Source organism: Miscanthus floridulus, chromosome 11, assembly GCF_019320115.1.
Source record: "Miscanthus floridulus cultivar M001 chromosome 11, ASM1932011v1, whole genome shotgun sequence".
In the NCBI taxonomy this organism is placed as follows: Eukaryota; Viridiplantae; Streptophyta; class Magnoliopsida; order Poales; family Poaceae; genus Miscanthus; species Miscanthus floridulus.
Window position 1 is genome coordinate 1512492 of NC_089590.1, and position 13087 is coordinate 1525578.

At 41.4% G+C, this 13087-nt stretch overlaps 1 pseudogene; it reads left to right on the plus strand.

Moving 5' to 3' along the window:
* Positions 1 to 1745: 1745 nt before the first annotated feature.
* LOC136490759 (uncharacterized) lies at positions 1746 to 2226 on the plus strand (annotated as a pseudogene).
* The last annotated feature ends 10861 nt before the right edge of the window (positions 2227 to 13087 follow it).

Genomic DNA, 13087 nt, shown 5'->3' on the forward strand with positions numbered 1-13087 from the left:
ATACCATCTGTACTTAAGGCGAACCTTAAGTTTCTAGCCTCATTTGCAAACTCTGGAAATTCCCTGTCTATCGCTCTCCACTGGGACCCATCAGCTAGGTGTCTCAGCATATTGTCTACCTTACAGTCTTCTTTATGCCACCGCAACAACTTTGCATGGTCTTTATTTCTAAACAAACATTTTAAGCGTGATATTATAGGAGCATACCACATAACCTTGGCAGGGATTTTCTTTCTAGGACGTTGTTCACCCTCGACGTCACCAGGATCATCGCGCCTGATCTTATACTGCGCTGCTTTACATATCGGGCATTCATCCAAATTCTCGTATTCATTGCCATGGTAGAGGATGCAGTCATTAGGACATGCATGTATCTTTTGGATTTTAATCCCAAAGGGCAGACAACCTTTTTTGCTTCGTACGTAGTGGTGGGCAATTTATTTGGCTTCGGAAGCATCTTCTTTATGAGGTTCAATAAATTCCTAAATATCTTGTCGGATATACCATTCTTTGCCTTTCACTGTAGCAATTCCAGTGTTGTACCCAGTTTTTTTGCTCCTCTTCGGCCGTCGGTATAGCAACTTCCTATGATCCTCAAGCATGCGCTTGAACTTAACTTTCTCTTTTTCACTTTCGTATTCTTGTTGTGCATCACGAATGGCATCACCAAGACCCCCCCCCAAAGTATTCTTCAAACCCAACAAGCAAGGTTAAACCATACAAGAATAATTAACTACTCTGGCCCTCCCTCAAAAGAAATCCCGTGCCATTTTTTTTCATGAGTCAAAAATCAAGTTTGACAAATTTATATTAAAAATAACAAACATTTTGTGGTATCTAATAAGTATTGTTAGGTCTTAGCATGAAAAATAGTAGTGTACAATGTTTTCTTTTTTACAAATTTGATCAAAGTTAAGATAATTTGTGACTTAGACAAATTAGATTAGCTTTCTTGTGACGAAGGGAGTCGAGTTGAGTGATGTTTAAAAAAACATAAATACATTAGTAATTAATCACTGAGACAAAGGTAAATGGAATTAATTTAACATAGGAAGGAAGCTAGGTAAGTAAACAAATTAACACAGTTGTTGACGACAGATAAGAAAAGGATCAATTGTAATGAAAGTAGACATAGGGACACACACACCAAAATATTCTTTCCCTTGTGATGCGTCAAGTTGTAAAGTAGGTCCACCGACCGGCCAGCCAGATCCATATGCACTATACTTTTTTTTTGAGTATCCAGGCACCACAATTAATAACTTTGCTATGTACCCTGCCCCCCAGAGCCCATAGGTACCTTTGTCAGTGAGACGTATAATTTTAATATATAATGCATATTTTCAGTGACTCTATATATATATATATAATATAATATATATATATATATATATATATATATATATATATATTATATAAATAATAATATAATATATAATATATATATATATATATATATATATATATATATATATGCGTATCTGAAGGAACCTGATGAAGGAAACCCCCTGGTGCACGCAAGAAAACATATGCATCGCATGGTGATGCAGACATGCCGCCGGTACATGCTTTGGGTTTGGGCAGAGTCTCAGCTCTCAAGGCTGGAATCGAATCGCTTCATCGCTTGTGCTCAAGCTTCAAGTTTCCTCCTTGACGCACGCTACCGTGCATCTCAATGGTGTTTGCATTCTGTCCTATATATACGTGCATCCGGGTCAAGGCTAGCCTTCATCGAGCCACCACTGCACACATCTCGATCACTCTGCGACACCACGAACAACACAAGAAATTAACACAGCACACAAGAAGCAACAATGGCGTCGTCCAACAACGTCGTGGCCACCGAGGTGAGCAACGCGGTGACCAAGCTCAACGACCACCTCGCCACCGCCCTCGCCGGCAGCGAGAACGCCACCACCATCATCACGCTGGCGGGGGAGAACAGCGGCGCCACCATGGAGGCTGGCGGCGACGTGGAGGACCCTCGTCGTCGTCGGCAGCGCGGACGCGGAGGAGCACGACGAAGAAGAGGAGGGGGAGGAGAACGTGGTCATCACCGCCTACGCCAACAGCAACTACCAGGCCGTCAACAACTCGGTGCTCGTCGCCGGCAGCTGCGCCGTCAACGACCCCGGCGTGCACGTCGTCGTGGTGGAGCACGTCGACGAGATACGCGATTACGACGAGGACATCGACGTCCAGGAGTTCTAAGCATTGCATTACTGCAAGTGATGGTTTTCAACGACAGTACGAACAACTCCGATCCCTCAGCACATAAATATGATGTTCTAAAATGTTACTAGTTGATGAGGTGATCACTATCACTATATGGATGAAGGACATATATATCATATATATCTATGTAATCCCGGCTTTCAGTTCCGTTTGTGAGACTTCTTTTGGCTTAATTCCTTGCTTTATTTATTTAATTTGATCCATATATTAGTACAACATATATATTTACATTTTCTTGGGTCGACTTTGTACTGCTACTACTGTAAGTTGTTTGATGCATGCACACTACTTGAATAAAATTCTAGCTGAATATATACTTCATCCGTTGCAAATTACAAGTCGTTTTGACTTTTCTATAACTTTTATTTGCTATGCATATGTATAGATATATATAGTTTTTATTATGTATTTAGAAAACCAGAACACCTTAAATTTGAAATGGAAGGAGAGGACAGGATCGCAATCATTGTCCATCTAGACTACCAGAGCAAATGGTTTTGAAAAAGAAAACGTACGTACAGAAACAAATTAATATAATTAGTCTCCCCTCAGAACTGTGTTTTTTTTTCCAGGAAAATAAAAATAAACAAAGCAATATCGATGATGATCCTATCAAAAAAAAAAAATCGGTGATGATCGATCATCACGCGTGCCATTATTAGTTGATCACTTCATCTCGATCTTTAATTTTGTGCTAAAACCAATGATGAACTTACTAATGTAATCATGCGGGAGGATCTCAGTTCTCAGAGATAGTATGTCTGCTGGGAATGGGATCCCACCACCACCAGACGGCGCCGTCAAGAGCAATCATGCATATATGTATCATCGATGGATTAGTGATTAGCACTTAGCAGTCACACCTACTGAGGATCTGTATGTCCTTTGCATTGGTCCACTCACCCCTACGCATGCCTAGACTCTAGAGGATCGATCTGTATTATTTTGTGTATATGGCGTTTTCGAAAGGTGGAAGCAATCTAATAACCACTCTGTGATTCGCAATCTAACCACCGCCCAAATTATGTTGAGACGTACTTTTGATCTCTTAGTTTCCTTCAGTTCTTTAATTTGATAATCTAGTTACTTCTATATGCATCTACTACACAAAACTTGTTTTCTTTGATACATGAAAATTTATTAATTTACTGATCAGATCACTCACTACCACAGAACAAACTAACATGGACAGTCAAAACGGGGTTTTAGGCTGACACCATGCCTGCCTCTCTAGTGTGGTTTGTGTTAATCAATGAATAATAGGAGCGGGATGCATGCTCACCACTGTAAATTAAAAAAAAAAAACACAAGAGCTGCCACTAAGCCTGTTGTAGGCTCTCTACCGAGATTGTCACGGAGGCGGGCTGCTGAGCCTGCCGCCTGGCATGTAGCCCCCGCCATCATGCTGCTGCCAAATGGAGTGCGGGTGGCGTGACCTAGCATCTATGCCGGATGGGCGGCCTCGCCCCCACGCTACTGCAAGGACTAAAGGGGAGAGGGTTGCGACCATTGGAGCTAGGAGGGAAATGCCCGCTTGCTATGAATTGAACCGTTGTCGCCGACTCAATTTGCTCTGCCCCAACAGGATTAGGTCATCAGTGCCAGGGAAGGGAGAGGCCACCAACCCACCACTGAGATGATCGCCACCGAGCCCACTTCCCCCAAGCTTGTCATCAACCCGCTTGCCATGAGAACGACAGAGAGAGGACATGACAGATAGCGCTAGCAAATTCTCAAATAGAAGCCCAACTCCTCACCTTGTCAATCCTCCACCGCCTCGCAAGATATAGTGCCCCATGCTAGATGGTGGGCCCCACACTTGGATCTCTCCAGCCCGCACACAGTCCCTCAAACCCACCATCTCAAATGAGCCAACCTGTGCACCAGGCAAATCGGGGCGATGGCATGGCAATCAGACGACTACCAAATAGATCTGCCACAACTTCGCCACATCAGAGCGGCATCAGGCCACAAATTGGGTTGTCGCCACCCTGAATCTACTAGATCAAGGTGCCACCTCACGCCAGAGATGGGAGAGGCACGTCGAAGGCGTCGGCAAAGTCAAAAGAGCGTCGACATTTGCTGAGCATGCCGGTGCGCCTACTCTGCCTTCGTCGTAGTCGCCATGATGAAGGTGAGAGGAGGTGGGGATGGCGAGAGACACATAGAAGTGGTGAGAGAGATAGAGGGCGGTGGGTGAGTGAAAGAGAGAGAGAGAGAGGGACTTGAACAAAGAGAGGGCGGCAACATCATATATTTTAGGGTATGGTGTAGGGTCTCAAATGGACCATGAGACTTCTAATAGAGGCGGTGCTTTTAAGAAGTCCACCTCTAAAAATAGATCCTAATTTTAGAGATAGACCTTTGAAGAAACCCGTCCCATAACTTCTATTCGATTCACAATTGGTCAGGTCATATGCATGTTTAGTGTCCAAAAGTCATATAAAAATATTTATGTTTTCATAGAATTTTTAGTACGACATTGATTTGGTTGCAATTCATATATACACGATGCATGTGGTAAGAGAAATCTTATGTCAAAGTATAATTTCAAAGGCCTTTTCTAATTGCGATCCTAGTATGCCATACAAGAAAGGTATATATGCAACCTCACATTCATTTTTTTTTTTTGGAATAAGAAATGTGCAAACTCAACTTTGGATGCACCACACAACGCCTACGCGGCGCGCTAATAAATTTATCTGATTTTCACATGGCCACACCCACACTGCAGTTTTCTAAGAAAAGGTTTGTGGCACGATCATTTTGGGCCAATTAAGATGAACAAAGCTACAGTCAGTCTGAAATGACACGCATAGCATATATACAGGGACCACCGCATCAGGAACGCACTACGCCGCTCATCTTCTGTTACAATATAACAGGCTAGCAGACGGTTTGTGAGCCAGCAGATCCTTACACCCGGATCTGAAGATCACACACGACGGTGACCTGTAGCGCGTGGTCCTGATTAGGAGTACTAAACCCATCATCAGATCCCCACAATGAGTCAAGCTAAAATATGAGATACCTGGCGATTGACAAACCACTTTGGAGCTCGGGTATGGGCGTACCCAAAGTTTGCCCATACCCAAATCCATCTATCAGTCGTTCTCCTCACTAGCTCTTCAATCATGACTATACTCATTTACCCAAACTTATTGGCTAACGTAAATAAAAGAGTTAAATGCAACAACGGCCCTCAAACTTATAAGGATGTGTCATATAGGTTTATAAACTTTAAAAATATATTTCTGGATCGTAAACTTGTTAAATGATGCACTGCAGATCCATGCTAGCTATGTTGGTGCTTTTTTTTTCCTAACGTGGCAGACTAGCATGACATACGTTTTACATTTAACTCTTTAAAAGTATTTTTTCCTTAAAAATAGACCATCTCTCCCTCCTCCTATGCTCATTGTTCTTCGCCACGTGCGTCCTGTGCTTGTCATCCCTCGTGGCCACACCCCGTGGCCACACGATGCTCCTATCGTTTGCCCCAGAGGCCGCGGTGAAAGCATCTAGGCGCCTAGTTGGGTTTCGGTGATTAATGAGAATACATGGTTACTATAACTAACGTGTGTTTTGCAGAGGCAATTAAGTTAGGTCATGGTAATAGAGATCGATTGTGCAATCATGGTGGTCATGCCCCTACGATGGAAATCGTTTCGGTTTTCAAAGGATAGACGACAAGATTAAGGATGTACTAGTTTTAAGTGTCGATTGGAGTTGAAGAGACACTTAGAGTAGTTTAGGACTTTGTTTTACCTTTGGCCATACTATTAAGGGGGGTATGGACGGGTAGCTTGACCTAGGTCTAGTGAGTTAGGTGTGGTGCACACTTGCTAAATCTAGCACTAGGTAGCTCCTAAAAAGCCCTTAGATCCATTGGAGCAAACTTCATTCACGTATGATCGAGAGTTGGAAGTGAATGGAGGGTCAAATATTGACCGGACGCTGGTTTCGGAGTGACCGGACGCTGGCGCAGAGTCCGGTCAGTTCATTTGATCAAGGTGAAATCGTCTGGACGTGACCGGACGCTGAGAGGTGAGTGATCGAACGCTGGGTGCCAGCGTCGGGTCGACTCCAGTAAGGTTCTAGAGAGGGAAAATCGTGACCGAACGCGTCCGGTCAGTGCTGACCAGATGCTGTCCAACGTCCAATCAAAACTTAAACACTGGAGTTCGGGGAGAACTGACCGGAGCATCCGGTCAACATGACCGGAGCGTCCGGTCACCTCGCAGAGGCACATAACGGTTCATTTTTCAACCAAGGTTATAAATACTTCCTCCATTCGTGTGAGTGGGCACTTTTGCTCATTCCAACAGCTGAGAAACACCATCGAGAGTGCCAAGAAGAGAAATGTTCTAGTGAGGTGATTGAGATTTGTGAATCCCAAAGAGAGCCCTCATTAGTGAAAGCAAGAGTAGCAAAGTGTGCATCCACCTTTCTCATTAGGCTTGTCGTGGTCAAGTGAGAGTTCGTGCTTATTACTCTTGGTGATCGCCATCACCTAGATGGCTTGGTGGTGATTGGGAGCTTGGTGATCATCCGACGGAGCATGTGGATGACCCAACTCAAGTTGTGAGTGGTTGTGGGTGATTCACCATAACGGAGTATCGAAGAATCAACCCGTAGAAAGCACTTGATTCTTCTATGGATCAAGGGGGAGCTACACCCTTGTACGGGTGCTCCAACGAGGACTAGTGGGGAGTGGCGACTCTTCGATACCTCGGCAAAACATCGCCGCGTTCCTCCTTCTCTCTTTACTTTGAGCATTTACTTTGAGCAATTCAATTCTTGTCATTTACATTCATAGAATTGTCATGCTATAGTAGGATTGGAACATAGGTTGCTAAACTTTTATGCGGTAGATCAATAGAAATACTTTCTAGATACAAGGGGTTAATTAGGCTAACCGTAGGACTTAATTATTGCAAAGAAATTTAGAATTTGCCCAATTCACCCTCCTCTTGGGCATCTTGATCCTTTTAATTGATATCAAAGTCTCGTGCTCACATATTTAGGCTTAACCGCCTAGTAAAAGATGTCTTACAGGGATGGACCTCCTCCTATCTTTGAGGGAGATGATTTTCCTTATTGGAAAATCCGCATGGAGGCGTATTTAGAAGCTCTAGACGTTGGAATACTTAGAGCCACCTCACAAGGCTTCCCAAAACCTCGGTATGCTACACACCTACAAGGCGATGAGGTGAATTACGAGAAATAGAATGTAAAGGCTCGAAACACCATCTTTAGAGGCCTTTGCAAAGATGTATTTAACCGGGTGAGGAACCACAAGGATGCCCTTGCACTATGGTCGGACATTTGTGCGCTCCATGAGGGAACAAAGAGTGAGCGTGAGGAATGCTATCATCTTGTCATGAAAAAGCTTAACTCTTTTGAGATGCTTTCTAAAGAATGTGCTAATGAGATGTACTCACGTTTGAATGTTCTTGTAGAGGAAGTCAATGGGCTTGGACTCACTCAAATACAACCATCCGATGTTGTAAGAAAAATCTTGAGTGTCCTCCCCATTGATAAATATGGGCATATTATGACCGTGCTTCATCAAAGTGATCTTTCCACCGCTACACCAACACAAATCTTGGGAAAGATCATCAGATCCCCACAATGAGTCAAGCTAAAATATGACACTACTATAGAATGGACTTGTTGTCCCGGGCGGTAACGGCCTTTAGTCTCGGTTACCGCGTCGGGACAATGATCCCGGAACTAAAGGTGGAATCTTCAGTCCCGGGTCATCGAGCCGGGACTAAAGAGGGACCTTTAGTCCCGGTTGATGTTACCAACCAGGACTAAAGGTTCTTCAGCCGAGCAAACCTGGCCGCACCCTTTAGTCCCAGTTGGTAACCCCAACCGGGACTAAAGGTTCCTTTTCTTTTTCTTTTTTTTGTTTAATTTGTTTTCAGTTCAGTTACATATATTTGTTTAATATATAATATGTTTTTATGTACGTATTCTACGCTGCTAATATAAATACACGCACGCATATAATTACATCTAATTCTCATCTCGAGCATTATTATATTCGAATAAAGTATGAAACTATATATATTATAGATATATATGTATATATACAACACTTTCATAATCTTGTTCTCGAAAATAACGATATCAATAAACATTTAATTTACATCATTAGTTCCTTAGATCAAAGTAGAACTCGTCGTTGGGATTTAGCACTTTTTCTAGAAGATATTCTGCTATTGACTCTTGAACAGCTTTTAGATGGTCTTTTTGCATGATCCTTCGTTTCAACCATTCAGTCTTGCATTTGAAATAAAAGAAAAAGTATTAATACACACACATATATATATATTCATTTAAAAATAAATAAAAAATTGATATATACGTACTCTGAGGACATCTTCAGGAGTTCTTCTTATATATGCAGTGATAAATTTACAAACGTAGTATCCACACAAGTTATTACCTGGTTCCTGCCGCAAACACCACTGTACGAGAAGAAGATTATTCTCATCATCTCACACGTAAATTGAAGTACGATATAGGAATTAAACACGTGGGGAAGTATATATAGTACTACTTACTAGTATTTCAACTACATTAAGTGGTGCCTTGCAATCCTTGCGGTGTTGCCGAATAAACTCTTTCCAAACCCTGTGCGATCAATAATGTACGATCGTTAATAAATTATGGCAAAGTCTATTCAATAATAGTTGTGCGCGAGAGATCGAAATTACCCCTGGATAATGTCTATCATATCTTGGTATTGTGCTCGCTCTTTTCTCAATGAGTCCAAGATTACTAACTGACTTGAGTTTAACTCAATGACAATGAGTATCTAGTGAAACTTGCATTAGTTTATACACACACGTACATGCATATAAGTTGTATTGATATTACATAAAATGTGTAGACTACATTATTATTAACACTTACTCAAAGTTGTATGGGAAAAGTATTGTTGTCTTGTCGTGCTGCTTCACGAAGAACTTCATGATATTCGTCTGTGCTTCAGATACCCAGTGGTCCTTGACAATAATATCGGTTTTGAATACGATATAAGGATCAATGAAGCCAACACTGGTGTCTTGTATTCTTTGGAGCTCTGACATCTGGAATCTGCATATAAATATAAGTTACATGTGAGGATAATTATATACACGTACACATGGAAGTGAGTTTATTAAATAAAAGTAAGAATCACTTACAAACAAAAGGAGCTAATGATTGATTTGTCCAGAGCGTCCAAGTGGAATAGTTGATGCAATTCTTCGAAACTAATATGTAAGATGTCATCTCCACGGAAGTAATGATGGTCTCTAAATCTGACAAAGATCCACTGCTCACCCCTGCCACACGCCTGCATGTACCACTTGTTGAGCAAGTACATTTGCGTACCCAATTTATTCAGAGCCGTAGGGTTGTATAGACTTTTGCCAAATTTATAAATCTTCCAGGTATCAACTTCTAGGTTCTAGATTGGAGCTTTGCCCGTCACTTGATCCAAGGTTAAACCAGTTTGTTCAAAAAAATCATTAACGTCTTGAACCGACACTTCTCTAGAGTTATCTGGTCGATAGACTTCTATGTTGGAACCATATTGATTAGCAACAACAAGATTTTGCATTGGTTGCTTCTGTTATCCGAGCTGTGGGACATCCTTCCCTGATGCTCTTTTCATTTTCTTATGTGCATCATGTGACTTCACGAGGGAGCGGTCATAGTCTGATAGTGGCGGTGGCTTACGAACTTCAAGCATCTTTTTCTTGTGAGCTTCGACCTTCTACCTCAGCTGATCTCGTGGTATGTAAAAGTACGACTTCTCCTTAAGCTTCGCTTGTCTCTGCTTTTGGATATCTATAAAAAAATCTCACTTTTTTGCCTTCTTTAGCTGCTATTTGCTCATCAGTCTTTTCAGGAAGTATTTCTTGAGAAATAACTCTTTTTTTTGTCTTCTTTGCCGCCGGGACCTTAGACGTCTTTGTAGTGCGTCGCTGTGGAGGTGGTGGGGGCGGTGTTGGAGACCGGCGTGGAGGCGATGAGGCCGGTGTTGGAGTCCGGCGTGGAGGCGTTGGAGATCGTTGTGGAGGTGGTGGGTCGGTGTAGGAGTTGGAGATCGTTGTGGAGGCGATGGGGCCGATGTAGGAGTTGGAGATCGCCGTGGGGATGAAGTCGTCTCGCCCCCCGCGATGCTGTAATGAGATGGGGAATGAATGATTGGGCTAGACTGGGGGGAGACCCTGCTACAAAAACAAGTTGTGGTCAATTATTTTTGAAGCCAATATAAAATTAATGAAAAAATAATATTTCATTCACTATCATTCGTACCTAGGGTGAGGTAGGGGAAGCGGTGGCACCCCAGGAATGATGATGAAGCATTTGCGCCATTGAATAAATGTCTTCTCTGCTTCTCCTAGTGTCTTCTCCCCATCACCGCCTTTAATGTCAAGAGGAACATTGCTGTAACCTTTGAGCACTCTATCGACCGAGACGCTAGCATATCTAGGTTAAATAACTGACCCATGGATTCTTGGTGTCTTCGTTCGGTTTATTGGAGATACAACCCCGACAGCCACCATGATTGATGCATTATTACCATCTAGAATGTGCAGCTCACATGTTGTTAGAGGCTCGGTAATGTCATCAACAGGGAAGCGCAACCCAGCATCACCTTGAATAACTGGCAGCTCTGTGGAAGCACAACTGCTTTTCATCCGACCAACAGGGCTAATGGTGACTCCCGGCGTTGATTGCATTTGACTCATTGCTAGCTGCACCTGCCTCTTGATCTCCTTCTGCATTCTTGCCTCAAGAGATTTTTCTCGTTCATGTGATTCAAGCAATGCTTGTCGTGACTCATTAACAAATTGCTCCAATACACAGATTCGGTCTACCTCCTCATTCTTCTTTCTCTGGCGGCTTCTGTAGGTATCCCTGTCTGCTGGGAATGCTTGTAGCCACGGAACCGCCCCATAGCCTCTTGTTCGACCACCGTGTTCAAGATTCTCTAGGGCATATGTCAATTCATCCTTTTTTCTGTTGGGCTTGAAAACACCACTATCAGCTTCTTCCCTAGCACGAGCTAGTCTCTGTGTTGCTCTCTCAATTTTTTGGCCAAAAATTAGCTTGCTAGTGTCTGGGTCTATGCTTCCCCCATGAGCGTAGAACCAATTCTTCGCGCGTTAAGGCCAGTTCTTTAGTATTGTTTCAGGTATGATTCCCTTGGTAGTAATTTCTGCTTCTAGGTTCTGCCACTTGGGAATAGCGCTCCTATAACCACCTAATCCCATGTGATGATGGTATTGCTTCTGTCAGGCATTCTACTGATTCCTCATCACACATTCTTCACTCTCTTGAGATGTCTTGTATTGTACGAAGTCATCCCAATGGGACTTCAACTTGACAAACGCCTTAGCATTGAAATTCAGCGTTTCATTCTTCAAGATAAACTTTTTATACAATGTCTTCTTCCAACTCTGGAACAATGTTGCCATCTTCTTCATTGTCTAATCCCTCACTAGCTCCTTCAAAGCATCATCTGCTTGTAATTTGAAATGCTGAGTGATATCTCTCTAAGCTAGGTTCTTGTCACGATCAGATACAAAACTAACATTAGGAGCGGATATCTTCTGCTTCCATTCACGAGCACTAACTAGGATCCTATCCCTTACAATGAACCCACATTGATTGATATATGTCTGAGCATATGGTCCCAATGGTTTGCCGGTGTCGGTGTCGAATTCTGATATTATGAAACGGCCCTCTAATGGCTTTTTTGGCCCTCGGACTTTCCTACTCTTGCCGGTGGTTGATGTAGATCCAGAGACCGGCTACATGAGTAGAAACACAACGATTAACAACAAATATACGTACGCATGCATCTATAAGAGATGATAGATAATCGAATATACCTCGCCAGTATTTTCTTGCGCGACAATTTATTGATCTTCAACCACCGGCATATTCAGGATATCATCATAATCAGCAAAGTACTGACTCGTGTCATCCACATTGGTGCCGGCGTTGATAATATTCGCCATTATGTCATCATTCAAGTTATCATCCGGAGCAGCCATTTGTATCTTCAAGATAACACATAGATATATAGAATTACTATGGCACATAACATAAGTACATGTGATAACACATATAGAATTACTAAATCCAATTAAATATAATAACACATAATATTTCATAAGGATAAACAATAATAAGGTATAGGCTTTGGAATCGAATAAAAAACACTTTCGATCCAAAAAACATGGAAATAAGTATATGTATATATACATATAGAATGATACAATTTTCTCTCTCTCTCAACACATAAAATAAGTGCATATGTATATATCTCTAGATATGCATGTGATAACACATAGAATGTCTCTCTAGATACAATTTTCTCTCTCTCTCAACACATGGAAATAATTAAGTACATGTATATATATACATAGAAATAATTAAGTACATATATATGTATACATATAGAATCTCTAGATAGAATTAATTACTAAATCTAATTAAACCTAACATATATACATAGATAGAATTTTACTAAATCAAAATTAAATCTAACACATATAGAGGGAGAGATAGAATAATAATTACTAAATATATCAAAAACTATAATAAAAACTATCTAAAAAAACTATCTAAATAAAGTAATAATTAAATTTTAATATATTTAAATCTAATTAACATATATCAAAAACTATCTAAAAACTAAGAATAAACTACTAATTAAATTTTAATATATTTAAATCTAACATATATATCAAACACTACCTAAAAAAACTATCTAAAAAACTATCTAAAAAGTATCTAAAAAACTATCTAAATAAAACAGGCTATGGATGCATGGCGG